Below are 15,131 nucleotides of genomic sequence, written 5' to 3' on the forward strand. Positions count from 1 at the left end.
TTTAGAATTTTATATAGGGTGATTTGGGAAGGCATCTCTGAGGTGACTGGGTAAAAATCTCAAGGATGTGAAGAGCCAAGGGAATAACTTTGAAAAGAACATCTAGGGCAAGAGAACAGCCAGTGCAAAGACCCTGATGCAAGGAAGAGCCAGGCTGGCATGGTCAAGGGATGGACAGTTCACTGTGGCTGGTGTGGCATGACTGAAATAGTGTGGTGCAGATGAAGTCTAAGAGTAAATGTGCGGAGATCAGACCTAGCTTTGTAAGATACTGGTTTTGACTTTGGTTAGGATGAGAAGCCATTGGAAGGTTTTGAGCAAACACATGACACGATTCGATTTACATTTAAAATATCCTTCTAGTTGCTCTACTGATTAATGTACCTTAGCAGGACACAGGCAGAAACAAAGAGACCACTCAAAGGCTATGATCATCCAGATGAGACGGTGGCCTGGACCATGATGGAAGCAGCAGGGCATGGAAATGGTCAGAGTCCAGATTTCCGTAGTGTGGATGAGGGTGTAAGAGCAAGAAAGGATCAAGGACGACTCCTTGATGACTCCAAGCAATCTGAAGGAAGGAGCTGAAATGCCCCTGCTCCAAGATAAACTCTTGAAAGAATGGTCTATATACCACTGGGGTGGAACATGTTCAGGGAAGGTGATCAGAGTTTCTTGTTGCACACATTAGGTTTGGGATGCCCGTAAGATATCCAGGTGGGGTGGCGCACACCTGTAGTCCCAGATACTCAGGAGGCTGAGGCATGAGAACTACTTGAAGCCGGGCAGCGGAGGTTGCAGTGAGCCGAGACTGCACCACTGCACTCCAGCCTGGGCGATAGAGTGAGACTCCTGTCTCACCAAAAAAAAAAAAAAAAATCCAAGTGGAAATGTGAAGGAGATGGTAGGGGACCAGGATATGGAGTTGCAGGCAGAGCTCTAGGCTGAGCCTCAAACAGATAGCATTTAAAGCTTTGAGAATGAATGGGAGAACCAAGGAGAGAGTATAGCTGAAGAAGACAGGAGGTCTAAGAACTGAAGCAGGGCCTTTTCCACGGTGGAAATTTGGGAGAGAAGGAAGAGCCAGCAAAGGAGACAGAGGAGGAGCAGCCTATGAGTTAGGAGGAAAACCAGGAAGACCAAGTGCCAAGAGCAACTGTGTGAAAGGTTATATTAAGAAGGAGGATGTAAACAACTACATCAAATGTTGCTGAGAACTGATGGTGGCCTGATTGTGACAGGGAGAACACTGGTAACTCTGACAACAATATTTGTTGATGTCACTTGAAAAAGCCTTACTAGAATATTCAAAAGATAACAGAAGGATAGCAATGGAGACAATAAACATAGATAATTCTTTCAAGGAGTTCAGCTCTAAATGGGAGGAAAGACAAGGCAAGAAGGTGAAGAAGAGACAGGAAGCTAGGGCAGTGCAGAAATGGAGACAAAGGGAAAGAAAAGGAATCGAGAAGAATGCACAGGTGGAATGGGAGGATACAACTTTTTAAATTTTGTTTTGAGATGGAGTCTCGCTCTATTGCCCAGGCGACAGATTCTCCTGCCTCAGCCTCCTGAATAGCTGGGATTACTGGTGTGTGCCACCGCGCCTGGCTAATTTTTCTATTTTTCGTAGAGATGGAGTTTCACCATGTTGGCCAGGCTGGTCTCGAACTCCTGACCTCAGATGAACTGCCTGCCCTGGCCTCCCAAAGTGCTGGGATTACAGGTGTGAACCACTGTGCCCGGCCAGGAGGACACAACTTCTAATGGGAAGTAAGTTTGGAGACGAGAATGCAAGGAAAACTCAGAGGTATAGCTTAGCTTGTATCAAGTTATAAAGCTGTCAGTACAGATTAGCAAGATCAGAAGAAGTAGGAGGAGAAATGAGGCAGAGATAGGGAAAACTGGGATGCTGTTTCCAGATACTTCTCCCTCTCCTGCCTCTGACCAGGGCTGTTCTGACTGGTGGAAAAAAATATATTTTTTTTAACAATGGGGGAAAACTTAATATGAGCTAGATATTAAATGATATTAATAAATTATTAATTTTGTTGGGTATAACAAAATATAACTGTAGCAATGTAACTGTGTAACAATGAAATTGTGGTTATGTTAAAAAAAAAAAAAAAAGAAGTCCTTATGTGTTAGAGATGCCTCCTGAAGTATTCTCAGGTGAAATGATATAACTGGGATTTGCTGCCAACACTCTAGCAGGGAAAAGAGTAAGTGAGAGTATTGGAAGACAGAAGAACAGAATGTTGACAACTTCACAGCATCTGACAAGCCCTGGGAATGAGCAGTCTGAACAAATACTGAAAGAAGGAATGTAGGGGAAGAATATAGGTGTAATGAATGAGAGCATCAGCTCTGAAAAATATTCCCTGTGAAAATGATCACTGTTAAAACAAGCCTAGTTTCCTGAAGGAACCAGCTGGGGCCCTGATCCCTGGATGGGACACTCTAGAACACAGATGTCAAAGCTAGGCAAAGGAAACCCACTCATAGTTCGAAATGCAAAAGGTAAGTGGCACCCACCTGAAGCTGGGCTCTCAAGAGCTCAGGAGTACCCCTTTTCCCCAGCAGGCAGTCCTCTCTGGGCAGACAGGAGCCACAGCGAGGCAGAACAAGAACAAAAAGCGATCAAGAAAATCAAGGGAAATCCTCAAACTCCAGTAGGGCAGCGCCTCCTCTTCCTTAGCGGCATCAGGAATGAACCTGCCACAGAAGAAAAGGAGAAAAGAATTGTGGGCAGCTTCCTGGGAACACAGCTGGGATATAGGCTGAAAGCACAACCTGCCCTAACATGCTGTTGATGCTGAGCATGAGGTGACCTCTGTGCCTGTTATTAAAGAAAGGTAATATTCACTGAGGTCTTAGTATAAGCCAGAGACTGTTACAGCCACTGTAGGAGTTTCACCTCATTCTATCAACAACCCAATGAGATAGATGCTATTATCCTCTTTAGGTTAAATCGAGAAAATTAAGATACAGTGAAGTCAGCCTCTTGCCCAAGGTCACACAGCTATAAAGTGACAGAGCCCAGAGGAAATGTGGCTGTGGAGACCCTGCTCTTACACAGTAAGGGCGGTGATGGTGAACTCTGTGGGTTGCAAGGATTCTCTGTGTCCGTTCTGAGATGAATCAAGATTGGTCATAAGGTGTTAAGTGTTGAATCTGCGTGATGGAGATCTGGTCTATAGAGTTCTATCTACTTCTGGCTGTTCGAAATTTCTGCGCAATAAAAACTTAAATGGAATGTAAAATCCCAAAGCCTGACCACACCAGGGGCCTGGGAATCCGTAATTCTTGCGATCAGTGACGGTCCCTGGGACCTTTGGAAAAAACCTGTCCTGTGGGTCCCAGCCAGACTTCCTCCTCCAAGGCCTGAATCCGGGGGCGACCAACCCAAGTGAAACCCTAAGATCGCAGCAAAATGGCCACCCCAGATCCAGTCTAACCCTGGCTTGTTTGGTCAAACCAGACCGCTCCTCATTCCACTCCAGCAAAGTCGAAGAACAGTGGGGCCCCAAGAGACTAGCCCTCAACCGACCAAAGCCTGGGGGACACATGGCCCCAGGGATGGTCCCCGCTCCGCCACCTGGGAAATACCAGCTCCCTTAAAAGCTTATTTATTCAACTCCCCCAAAACCGGGGACTTATGGCATGAGCGAGAGACCCCCTTTCCCGATTTCAGCCAAAGCCGAACCAGTCCCCACCCACGAGAACCCTAGGAGAGATAGCCCGATCCCCCACCCATCACCATCCAGTTTCTCGGATGGGCTTCACCCAACTCCCCCGGAGATGCACGCCCACACCCCCAAAATAAGACATCTGGGAGAGGACGGCCTGCGCCACGCCAGTGCGTTCCCACCACAATCACCACCCCCGCGCTACCCGCACTGTCCCCAAATTCAGCCCATAGTCCAGCCTTTCGGGACATTCCTTTCCGCGCAGAAAAGGGTACGGCTGCGGCAAGGGTCCCGCGGGAGCCTCACTCACCAGCGCCACCAAAGAACAAGGGGTCGCTCCAGCCACCAGCTGGGGAGCTCCTCCAGCGGGGCGCCAGGACTACACTACCCCGAATCCTCGGCACCGCGCCCGGACCACACCTCCCAGGATGCTCGGCGCCACCAGGCGCGCCCTGACGGCCGGCAGCTCCCATTGGCCTCTGATGGATCCGTTTCTGAGTAACACGCTCCGGTCACTGGAGAATGGCCGCTGTGGCACCTGAATTCTCCCTCTTTTTTCTTAACCACGTGCATAAAACACGTAGAAACTCCCGAGAAAAGTGCCTGGCCCTACTGTGACCCTCCCTCTGAGCGCCTCTGCTGGAAAACTACACTTCCCAGTGACCCCTGGAGCGACTTCCGCACCCGGTGCCGGCCCCGCCCCTTGGCGCGCGGAAATGAGGTTTCGGGGCGCATCTGTTCGGCTTCTGGGTCTGGTCGTGGTGTACAGCTGGGTGACCGAGCTTCTTCAGGTGCTGGTTCGTGTTGCAGCGTTCCCTGGCTCCAGCCGCCCGCTTGGAAAGTCACGCCCCATATTCCTAAGTACCGGGCGAACGTCATCTCGTGTACACTTTAGCTCCATTTAAAGCCTTGGAAAGGCGGAGCAGTCTTCCCGAAGTCTCACATCCCGTTCGAGGTAGACCCGATTCTGAGCCCACGCCCTCAACCCAAATACACCTTTTCCGGTGCCCTGAGACCTTTTTCTTTTTGAAATCTACGAAGTTATGGGCAAACTCTCATCTCCTGGGAAACAGAAGCCTCATTCTTAGGCCAGAGCTTGGCCTGCCGTCCGCTTAAATTTCTAGGCCTTTGTCCGGGATCCTGGTTGAGAACAGGACTGCGCTGGTGCCATCTGGGACGCCCCATCTGGAGAGCTCGAGGGGAAGGCCCACTTCACTCTTGAGAGGGCTTTTCCACGCGTGCACCCTCTCACTGCTCTTCACCTTCCTCAGATAGGCTTTCTGAAACTTAGTCGTTCTCTGGGAAGACCAAGGAAATGACCAAGATCTGAAGGACCAGGGAGATGAGAATTTCCTAAAATTCTTTTTTAGTTCTCAGAGGGTGAATCCATTCCCTTCTCGTATCCCGAGGCTACATGATTTATTGTGAATGCAGTTCAGTCCTGGCTCCGGAGACATGTCCAGTGTTAATTGGATTCATCCCTCAACATCATTCTCTGCCTCACTCATGAGTCAGTCATCACCAAGAAATTAGTTGTTAATACACATAAAGGTTCAGAACAACAATGCAGGGACGCCCGTGATCAAGTGTTCACTTATGCTGGCTGTACAATAAAGACACAAATGGCTGACATCTCTTAAGCCTGGAAATGAAGACTTACAGGATGTGCTGCCTGAGGAATTAGGCAAGATGACAAGGTGGAAGAACACAGACGAGTAAGGAAGAGTGTAGGAAGTGTGGACAGAATCTCAGGGTCTGAGCCACTGGGCGGACTGTCATGACCAAAGTGAGATTTTCGGTAGCGCATGGTCTTGCATCCAGCTGATTTGCGTATAGACAAGGATGCCGTCTGGATGTCCACCTCTGTCATACAGATACTTGGTGTGTCCAGCCTCCTGTTTCATCCTTGAAAGACCTCAGCATTTAATAATTAGGAGTTTCTGTCTAGAAATCTGGATTGCCTGCTTTCTAAAACAGTCCTTGCTGCCATGTCCTCTTTTTCTCCTGGCACTTCCCACCACTCCATGCCATACCTCATCTGGAATACCCTTAGCTCCTCTGAATCCATCCTGTCCTTCAAGACCAAATACCCAGCTCTGTTTCATGAAACCTTCCCTGATCACTATCCTATAGTGACTTCTTGAGACTTGAGACTCTGCTAACCCTGGCTGTACTTGGGAGCTTTTCAAAATACAGTGCCTGAACACCACCCCAATAAATGAGTTTGCAGTGGAGCCTGGGCATCCATTATTCATAACAGAGCTGCTTTCTTCTTAAGAAGGGAATATATTGTGTAGTAATGTAGAAGAGAGATCTTGTTTTGGAAAATCAGAAGTTTAGTTATTGGTTAGTTGTCACTATTTCTGAACCATATACCTCAGTAGATCATTTAACGCAGTGCTCTCAAAAACATGCATACTTGTCACTTGGGATCTTGTAAGCAGCAAATTCTGAATCAGCATGCCTGATGGAGCCCAAGCATCAACATTTCTAATAAGCTTCCAGATGATGCTGGTACTGCTTGTCCTCAGACCAGACTGGGTAACAGAGCTTTAACCCAATCAGAGGCTCAGATCCTTAAATTGAATATAAGCAGCTAGATTAAAGAATCTCCAAATTCCTAAATCTCAGAAAGATAATGATTCTATACTTATGTTTTGTTTTAATATGTTGTCTGTTAAATTTAAAGCACCTCAAGGTTAGGAATTGTGTTTTCATTTGTAAACCCCATAGTAGCCAGACTAGGATCTCAACAAATGATGCTGATTGAATAGTAAACAGGGTTAATGGTCCTGGAATCCAAACTCCAGAGTTACAGTCAAAAGCAGGATCTAGATATTTTACTTATCTTCCCCAAGCAGCCCTCTTGCTCCCTTGTTTTCAACATGGGCACATGTGTCAACAGAGTGAGCAGAGCTGTGTTTGGCATAATGGGTTTTCATGGTATTCAAGGTTTTGGCTGTGGATTTCATCTAAGAGGCATGAAGGTTGTGGAGTCCTACTCAAGGACCTGTACTGGGAGATGGTGCTGGAAAACTATAGCAGTCTGGTCTCACTAGGTGATAATGGCTTCTCTTACAGTTTAAAATCTGACCCACTGAGCAGCTTAAATCCCTTATGCAGAAAAGGCAGTGCATGGAGCAGCTGCCAGATATAGCTGACTTTAGCCTTTTGAACTTGAAAACAAAGACAGGTTATTCATGTTTCCCCAGGGAAGGTCACGTTTGTTTGTTTTGATATAGTTGAGAATGGGTAGATAGGGGTGTGTGTGTGTCACTCTTGAGAATTTGCTTTGTCTTTGCTTCTCAGCAGTTTGACATTGATGTGTCTAAATCATTTATTGTTGTTAGGTATTAATCCAGTTTGAGGTTTACTGAGATTCTCTAATCTGTTAACCAATGTTTTTCATTAAATTTAGGAACTTTAGCTGTCATATCTTTAAATAATTCTCAGTTTCTTCTCATTTTGGATAATTCTCAATTTTAAAATTTAATTCTTTCTCAATTTCTTCTTTTGAGTCTCCACTTACACATATGTTAGACCATTTGATATTGTTCCTGAAACTCTATCCAATCTTCAGTATGTTTTTCTGTTTGACAGATTAGTTCCTATTGACCTGTCTTCAGGTTCACTGAACCTTCCTTTTGCCATCTTCAATCTTTTAAGCCCATCTAGCAAATTTTAAATTTTTATTTATTACGTTTTTAGTTCTAGAATTCCCACTTGTTTCTTTTAAAAATAATTTCCACTGAGATTTCCACCCCCATTTGTTTCTTTGTGATGCATGTATTTTTCTTTAGTATGTTTATACTAGCTTCTGTAAAGTCTATGTGCTGAAACCTCTGGACCATCTCAGGATCTATTTCTGTGACTGCATTTTTTTCTTAACAGTGGTCACACTTCCTGTTTTTCTGCATGTCTAGTAATTTTAAAGTTTGTTATGCTGGACGTTTTTTGTGGCATGATTCTAAATTCTCTTATGTTCGTCTGAAAATGCTTTTTATACCTGTAGGCAGTTTAATTACTGGATGAATGTTTTGAACTTGTACAGGCTTCATTTTATTCTTTGTTAGGCTAGATCTTTGAAAGGTGAAAGTGTTTACCAGGCCCCTCTAACTCACAGGACTCAAACTCCAAGTTCTTTGACCCATGCAGATATTTTTAACGTCCTTATTTTAGTTCCAATTACAATGTATCTAGAGAAGATCTTACTATAAGATGTGGTCCTTATTTTATGGCATGGCCTCTCTAGTTTCACAGCTGAATGATTGAGGTGTTAATGAGGTTTGTTTATTCTGATTGGGCCGGAATGCCTACACTCACCAGCCCTGCTAAACTTCTAGTATTTCCATTCTTCTCTCAAGCAGCTGTTTTCTGGTAATCATTGCATATTTGCGCTGCATAAGCAAAGCTCAACTTCAGCTGAGGTGGGCTTTCCCCACTTTGCACAGCTGCCTCCTTTCTGAGACCTACCCTACCAATGTCATCTACTTCACCATCCCCAAAGTCTTTTTTGCCTCCTCATCTCGGTAAGACTAGTATGCCTTGCCCCCACCATCCTGTATCATGGTCAGGAAATTGTCCCCAAGCAGTTAGCCAGGGCAAATGTAGAACTCATTTTCTGAATTTCCCATCTCTCAGGGATCACAATTTTGTTCAACCTATAGTCCAGGGCCTGAAAATAGTTGCTTTGTACTTTCTCCAGTGTTATGGTTATTTATAATGGGAATGATCATCTGATATGAGTTATTCCATCATGGCCAGCAGAACAAGTTAATTTGATAGCTACTGTAAGTCACAAAATTTATATTTATTTTTCTGACTATCCTAGATCTAGGACAAATCCTAATGAAGGCAGCTAATTTGTTATAATCAATAAGACCACAGTTACATAAGGAAATTTAACTGATTGTTGGGTTTGTAGCCCTTTCTCTGAAATACTAGTGAGGTACCTTTTATTAGAATATCTGACAAAAATATCAGCTGCAAGTTTAATAAGGTTCATCAATTTATGTTTCTGCTTAACTCACAGAAATATACCTCAAAGGTTAATGATATTCAGTAACCAGTTTTGAAGTAAAATAAAATTAGTTTAAAGGGTTAAAAAATTTTAAGGTATGTGATTGGTATTACTATTCTTGGAAATACAACATGAATATTTCAACTACAAGGTCTTTTACCTTTTCTGTAAAGACATGTTGTTCTGATGATTGTGGGACATAATTAATTATACTCTTTATATTCAGTTAGTTAATTGGTGTCCTTGTGCTGGTTGAATAATTACACTTTTAAATTGTAACCGCAGGCATATTTTGTGATGTCAGCTCCCTGCCATCTGAGAAATACACTTAAAGAATGTACCAAATTTACTCTGGTTGTACCCTTCCTTGCTGGAGGTATTCATGTCAAGGTATGATTACCACACAATGTCAGTCTTGGAAAGAAGGAGTCTGCCCCTGAGAAATGGTTTTATGTCAATATTTGATTTAGTGTATCTACACTCCCTAGTGAGATCTCAAATGACTTAATTCTTTCTCATCAATGTGCCTGTTGAAATGCAGACTTCTCAGGAGTAGCTGGAGATATTGATTTTTATTGTTTTGTGTGCGAGTTTCTCCCTTGGATCTGAGTGCCTGAATTTAGTAGGATGCACTTGTAACACTGATGTACAATGTACAATGTAACACTGATGCAGTACTTTTAATAACCTACCATTGGTATTCTAATTTGACACTTGACGCCTGTCCATTACAATGGCAATTACTGCATATGTAATCTGCGTCTGCTATACAAACTCAGCAGAACAGCTTTACATTATTTGCTGCAAAGATGTTATACAAAGGCATTGTCTTGGGATATTTTATGGTTTAAGGAATCTCTGCAAATGTTAGTTATACTATTTTTGTCTTTGTTCCTAATCGTTGCTGCTGTCACGTATGTTGTTAACAGGGTATTAATACTTCAGCGAAGCTACCAGCTCATCAGTTCTAACCACAGATGATTCTGTATCAAAAAGAAATTGAAGTGACTCTGATAGAAACAAATCCTGTGAGAATGATACAAAAAAACAACATGGAGGTATAGAACTGGAAACCTGATAACGTGGCTAATATTTGTGTGGTCATCCAAGTGGCTAATATTTGTGTCTTCATCCCATCATTTTAGGGAAAGAAAAGAGCAAAAGAAGAGACAGTAAAGGAAAAGATTCCATTTACAGCAGCACCTGCTTAGAAAATAATAAAACAATGCCATCTCCCTTCACCTATATCTGTTAAGAACTCTAAACTTTGAATGACCCTAGTAGGGCAAAACGACTTGGCTCTAACTCAATATTTTTTCCTGACCTCTGAAAAATAGAACCTTTTAAACCAATTATGTAACAGTACTGTGGATTCACTCTGACCTATCCAGAGTGCTAGCTTTTAATCCATAATGAACACAGCCACGATGAAACTCCACCTCCCAACATTTAAAAACACTGAAATTTCTCCCTCAGTGAACAACTTGTGAAACTTTTTCAGTGATGCCTGTAGTAACTCAACCTTTTCACTTCTTTTCTTAAGTAGTCTTCTTGGTAGTTTTTGTTTCACATTAGAAACAAAACAAGAATACTATATATGAAAACCAAAATTCTGATCATAGCAAATCTATTGTATTTAATGACTTTATCATTGAAAGAAAACATTTGAAAGGTAAGGAAACAAAGTCTTCAACCCAAGCTTGAAAAAATATAGCAAAAAGAAACACAAAGGCATAAATGAATACACTGGAAAACAGTGAAACTGATAATACTTGTGAAGCGAGTTGGGGCTCAGTACCTGTGAGCTAGGATTCATGATTGCTGCTTCCTTAGTCTCCTCCAATGCACGTTCCATCTCACCTTGTCCCTGGCAGCTTCTCACGAGCTCTATTGCAATTTTTTTTTTTTTTTTAAGACTGAGTTTTGCTCTTATTGCCCAGGCTGGAGTACAACGGTGCGATCTTGGCTCACTGCAACCTCTGCCACCCAGGTTCAAGCGATTCTCCTGCCTCAGCCTCCCGAGTAACTGGGATTACAGGCACCTACCATCACAGCCTGGCTAATTTTTTTGTATTTTTAGTAGAGACAGGGTTTCACCATGTTGGCCAGGCTGGTCTCAAACACCTGACCTCAGGTGATCGACCCACCTCAGCTTCCCAAAGTGCTGGGATTACAGGTGTGAGCCACTGCACCCAGCTGCTCTGTTGCACTTTTTTAAACTGATAGCGTGATTTACCTGTTTAAAGAAACATGCCTTTGTGTAGGTTATTTTTATATTGAGGTATGTTTTTATTTTTATATATTGAAATGGTTATTTTTTAATTTAGAAAGAAATACTTTTTTGTAAATGTTAGACCTTTTATTTGAAAATAATTTCAAACAGAAAGTTGTAGGTGTAGTAAATGTAACACTGATGCAGTACTTTTAATAACTTACCATCGGTATTCTAATTTGACAATTGACTTGATAATGTGTTTTATTTTTTTTTTTTTTTTTTGCCTTCTAGTATGGGATCCAGCCTAGGATTAGGTTTAGTTGTCACGATTCTAGTATCCTTTAACCTGGAATATTTTTCTTAGGGTTTTTTTTTTTTGTTTTTTTTTTTCTGTCTTTTAAGAGCAGGATCCTCCTTTTTGGTAGCTGAATGTTTTATTCGGGGATTGTGTGAGGGGTATCACGTTTGGTAGTGCCTGATTTCTGCCTTGTACTGTTACCAGTTTTTCGTTGTCTCTGACAATTTAAGACCGTGCATCCGTTAATGATTCTTGTCTAGACTGGTTTTTACCCTAATAGTTACAAAGCTGTAATTTCCAATGCCAACACTCCCTCCACATTTTCCAGTCAGCACTAGGCATTCAGGTAGGATGCTATTTTATGAAAGGAAATACAGTATTCAGGTAGCAGTGAGAGAAGGACAGGCAAATCACTGATCCCAGTGTCACCAGAGCTATTCAGTGGTGCAGAGAGCTGTGAGAGCTTGGAGAAGGGAATATGGGGTACAGAGTGGCAGGAGGCAAGGTCGGGGCTACATAAGCTTCCTCGCCTGCCTGGCCAAGGTGTCTTGACTTGATCCTTCATGTGGCTGAGCTTATAAAATCATAATAACACAAAACCTGCCAGCTGAGAAAAGAAACCTAATCAGTTTTTTAAAATTTAAATATGATAGTTTCCGCCCCCCTCCCCTCCGACATCCATGGGGGATATATCCAAGACTGATTGCCTGAAACCTTGGATAGTACCAAATCCCATATACTGTACATACGTTTTTTGCTATACAAAAAAAACCTGAAGATACAATTTAATTTATAAATTAGGCACAGTAAGAGATTCATAACTAATAATAAAATAGAACAACTATAACAATATACTGTAACAAAACTTATGTGGATGTGGTCTCTCAAAATATCTTATTGTACTATGCTCACATGTTTTCAGACTGTGGTTGTCCCTGGGTAACTGAAACCTCAGAAAGTGGAACTGTGAATAAGGAGGACTACAGTACTGCATCCACCTGTCCATATATTTAGTATTTTTAGAATGGATTGTCCCTTAATAAGTTAATTTTTTTACCATATTCATAATTGAGCAAGTCTGAGCATCTCGTTGATATTTTTTAATGACAATAAAACCAGCAGCAGTGAGGGCAGATCCTAAAGAATGAAGAGATTAAGGGCAATAAGGAAGATGAAGAGAGTCAGGGACGACTGTAGCTCTGGTCAAGACGAAAGAAATTTATTATCAGTGGCAATAGGGAACCATTAGAAAACCATCTAAGGTAGACCAGAGCTTCTCAAAGTTCAATATTCTGGGGATCTTGTTATGATGCAGATTCTGATTCGGGGGCCCTGAGCTTTCCAGTAAGGAGGATGCTCCTGCCCCAGGACCATGTTTGGAGATGTTGGTCCCCAGGATGTACATTGCAAGTGACGGGTCAGGTGTGGATAAAGCAAACCAAGGCAGCAGCTGAAGGAGGTTTGTGCTAGAAATGCACATCAAGACACTGCAGTCTTGATGAAATGAAATAGCCATCATCTAGTGATTCCTTTGGGAATTTGTCCCCTAATAGTTCTGTGAGGGCCCAAGGATCCAGGTCTGCCTCAGTCTCAGGCACAGGCTACTATGTTTGAAGTTCTTTTCAGGAGCCTGCTACTGTGCTTTACTCACATCACCTCACTGAGCCCTCCAGACAGCCAAATGGAGATGAATTCCTCTTCACGGACAGGACATGGAAGCTCTGTTTTAGTGAGTACTTTGCCTGACGTCCTGCAGCCGGTAAGTTGTAGAACTCAAATCTGAACCCTTCTGATCAGAAACTCTGTTCTTACCACATCTTAATTAGGTGCCCACCACAAACACATGGCTCATGAAATGAATGCCCCGTGCTCCCTGCCCTCCAGTAGCACTGAGTCTAAAGGGAAGGATGTGTCACAGGTGATTACCATCCAGCCATGTTGGTGGAGAAGAGTACCACCAAGGTATTAGCTTTCCACTCTGCAGGCCTCTTTGGTTAGACTGTTAAAAATGCCCTTTTACAAAGCAGAACCTTGAACACTGAATAAGTTGGTGTAACATATTTAAAGGTAGTAAATGATTACATCTGCCTTATTTCTTTTCATTCCAACATAGTATGACAATTTTCTAATATAAAAGTTGAGAGAATCATACAGTGAATATCCAGATGCCCACCATAGTTATATTTTACTATATATCTTTTGTTATACTTTTGTCATCCCTCTATCCATCCATCAGTTCATCCACTTTTTTGATGCATTTCAAAGCTGCAGACTTCAGTTCACCGCTAAATCGTTCAGCATACATATCAGTAGAGTTCAATATTTGTTTATGGTTTTTTAAATTCAAAACATGCAACAAAATGCACAGATCTTAGGTGTACTATTCAATGAATCTTGACAAATGCAGACACCCGTGAAATCCAAACCCTTCTCAAGATGAGAATATCCTCGCCATTCTGGAAGGTTTCCTCATGCCCCTTCCCAGTCAAACTCAATTATGTTGCCTCAAAGGCAGTCACCAAATTAGTGATTCCTGTTCTAGAACATCACATAGATGGAAGTTGCTTTTTTTTTTTTTTTTCCTTTTAGAAGCCTGTGGTTTTAGCAAAGAGTTGCAAACATTCGACACATCCTTACTAGGCTCCAGCTATCTATCTGTAAGAATTTGTTGATAGGGTATGTTTGTTTCAGTGGAGTAGCAAGAAGGCTTGAAGGACTGCCAAGGGCATACCCTTCATATCAAGGCACCCACATCAACGCACTAGATGAAAGAGCATCACAATCCCATGCAAGGGCAGAGTGAGCCCCCCAACCCAGGCTGGGAGATTAGTGGGTTACAGCAGATGGACTCAGCCTAGGGATCTTTGGCTTCCAGGTATCCCCAGAATTACCTTTGAACTCCACTATTATTTTTAGTATTTCAAAATATCAAATTGAAATGAGACATTAATCTCCCATGGGGCTGCACAGACTAACAAAAGTACTTTTTTTCTTTCTACTTTTGATTGTTATTGTAGAATTATAGTAGCGAACATTTCTGGCGTATTTATAATGTATCAGTCACTATTTCAAACATTTCACATTTTAAATTTTAAATTTCATTTGATAATATCAGTAACGTAACATCTCATACATGGTCATTGTTTCTGTACTTTTTAAAATGAGAAAATGCATTTTTATTCTAAAAGTGTGATTTGCTTGGCAGACTAAAAACCTTCAAATATGAGGCCTATGGAGAAAAATAATGAAAGGAATGGCTGGACTAAATAGAGGTAAGTCTCTCTTTGGTTCTTAAGGAAATCTATGCTTGGGGAACCTTTGTTAACATGTATTGAAAATGTGACTAGTGACATTACAGGAAGTTGAAGGTATAAATCATAAGAAATTGGCACTATAGATTTGTGATTAATTGTTCTTGATTTTTACAAAGGCACAAGAGACTGGAGTTATGAGTTCATTTTCCTCTCATTACTGAGGGGTCTGGGCCTGGGAGTCCGGTTTCTTCCTCTTTCGAGATTTAACCAATTGTGTGACTGTGGATGAGGCATTTGACCTCTTTGGGCCTCAGTTGCCCACGTGTAATGTGTGGTTTGAACTAGTTGTCTCTAAAGCCCTTTCCAGGAATGAAAAGTCTGTGGTTCTCTGACGTTTGCTCCAAAATGCTCATCCGCTGAAAGCCTTGCCCTGGCTCCTTGGGCTTCAGCCCTTTGAACAGAAGAGGGCGCCCTAAACATGGTGATTCCTTCCTTTCCCTGCGGACCCTTTTGGCAATTTAGGTAGAGGACCAGTGCAAGTGTTCTCAACAGTCAGGATTCGGTTGTCCAGAGGCCAGCATTTTCCCTGGACAATGGGTAGCTAAGGCCTCAGAGGAAGCCACTGACTTTGCATCTTTCCAAATCTTGTGAGGTT

General features: G+C 42.5%; 1 protein-coding gene and 1 long non-coding RNA gene across 14 annotated transcripts in view; one reads left to right on the plus strand and one right to left on the minus strand.

Moving 5' to 3' along the window:
* The window catches only part of ZNF133 (zinc finger protein 133), a 29,746-nt gene extending 24,877 nt beyond the window's left edge, over positions 1–4,869 (minus strand). For 4 of the 7 annotated variants that reach the window (XM_021921262.2, XM_009216601.4, XM_017945029.3 and 1 more), the window contains exons 1-2: positions 4,000–4,869; positions 2,536–2,715 (exon numbers count right to left, since the gene is read on the minus strand). The gene's annotated coding sequence lies outside the window, so the exon portion shown is untranslated. Of the gene's footprint in view, positions 1–2,535; positions 2,716–3,075; positions 3,748–3,999 lie in introns of those variants that run through there. The other 3 variants (XM_021921263.2, XM_017945030.3, XM_031656540.1) reach the window with 2 other exon arrangements.
* Positions 1–15,131, plus strand: part of LOC103888147 — a 55,668-nt gene that overhangs the window by 33,662 nt on the left and 6,875 nt on the right. For 3 of the 7 annotated variants that reach the window (XR_004178995.1, XR_004178998.1, XR_004178997.1), the window contains exons 2-3: positions 9,639–9,767; positions 13,049–14,494. This is a non-coding gene — a long non-coding RNA (uncharacterized LOC103888147). Of the gene's footprint in view, positions 1–8,994; positions 9,100–9,638; positions 9,768–12,838; positions 12,982–13,048; positions 14,495–15,131 lie in introns of all 7 variants that reach the window. The other 4 variants (XR_004178996.1, XR_004179001.1, XR_004178999.1 and 1 more) reach the window with 4 other exon arrangements.

The sequence above is a fragment of the Papio anubis genome, chromosome 16 (assembly GCF_008728515.1).
Source record: "Papio anubis isolate 15944 chromosome 16, Panubis1.0, whole genome shotgun sequence".
NCBI lineage: Eukaryota > Metazoa > Chordata > Mammalia > Primates > Cercopithecidae > Papio > Papio anubis.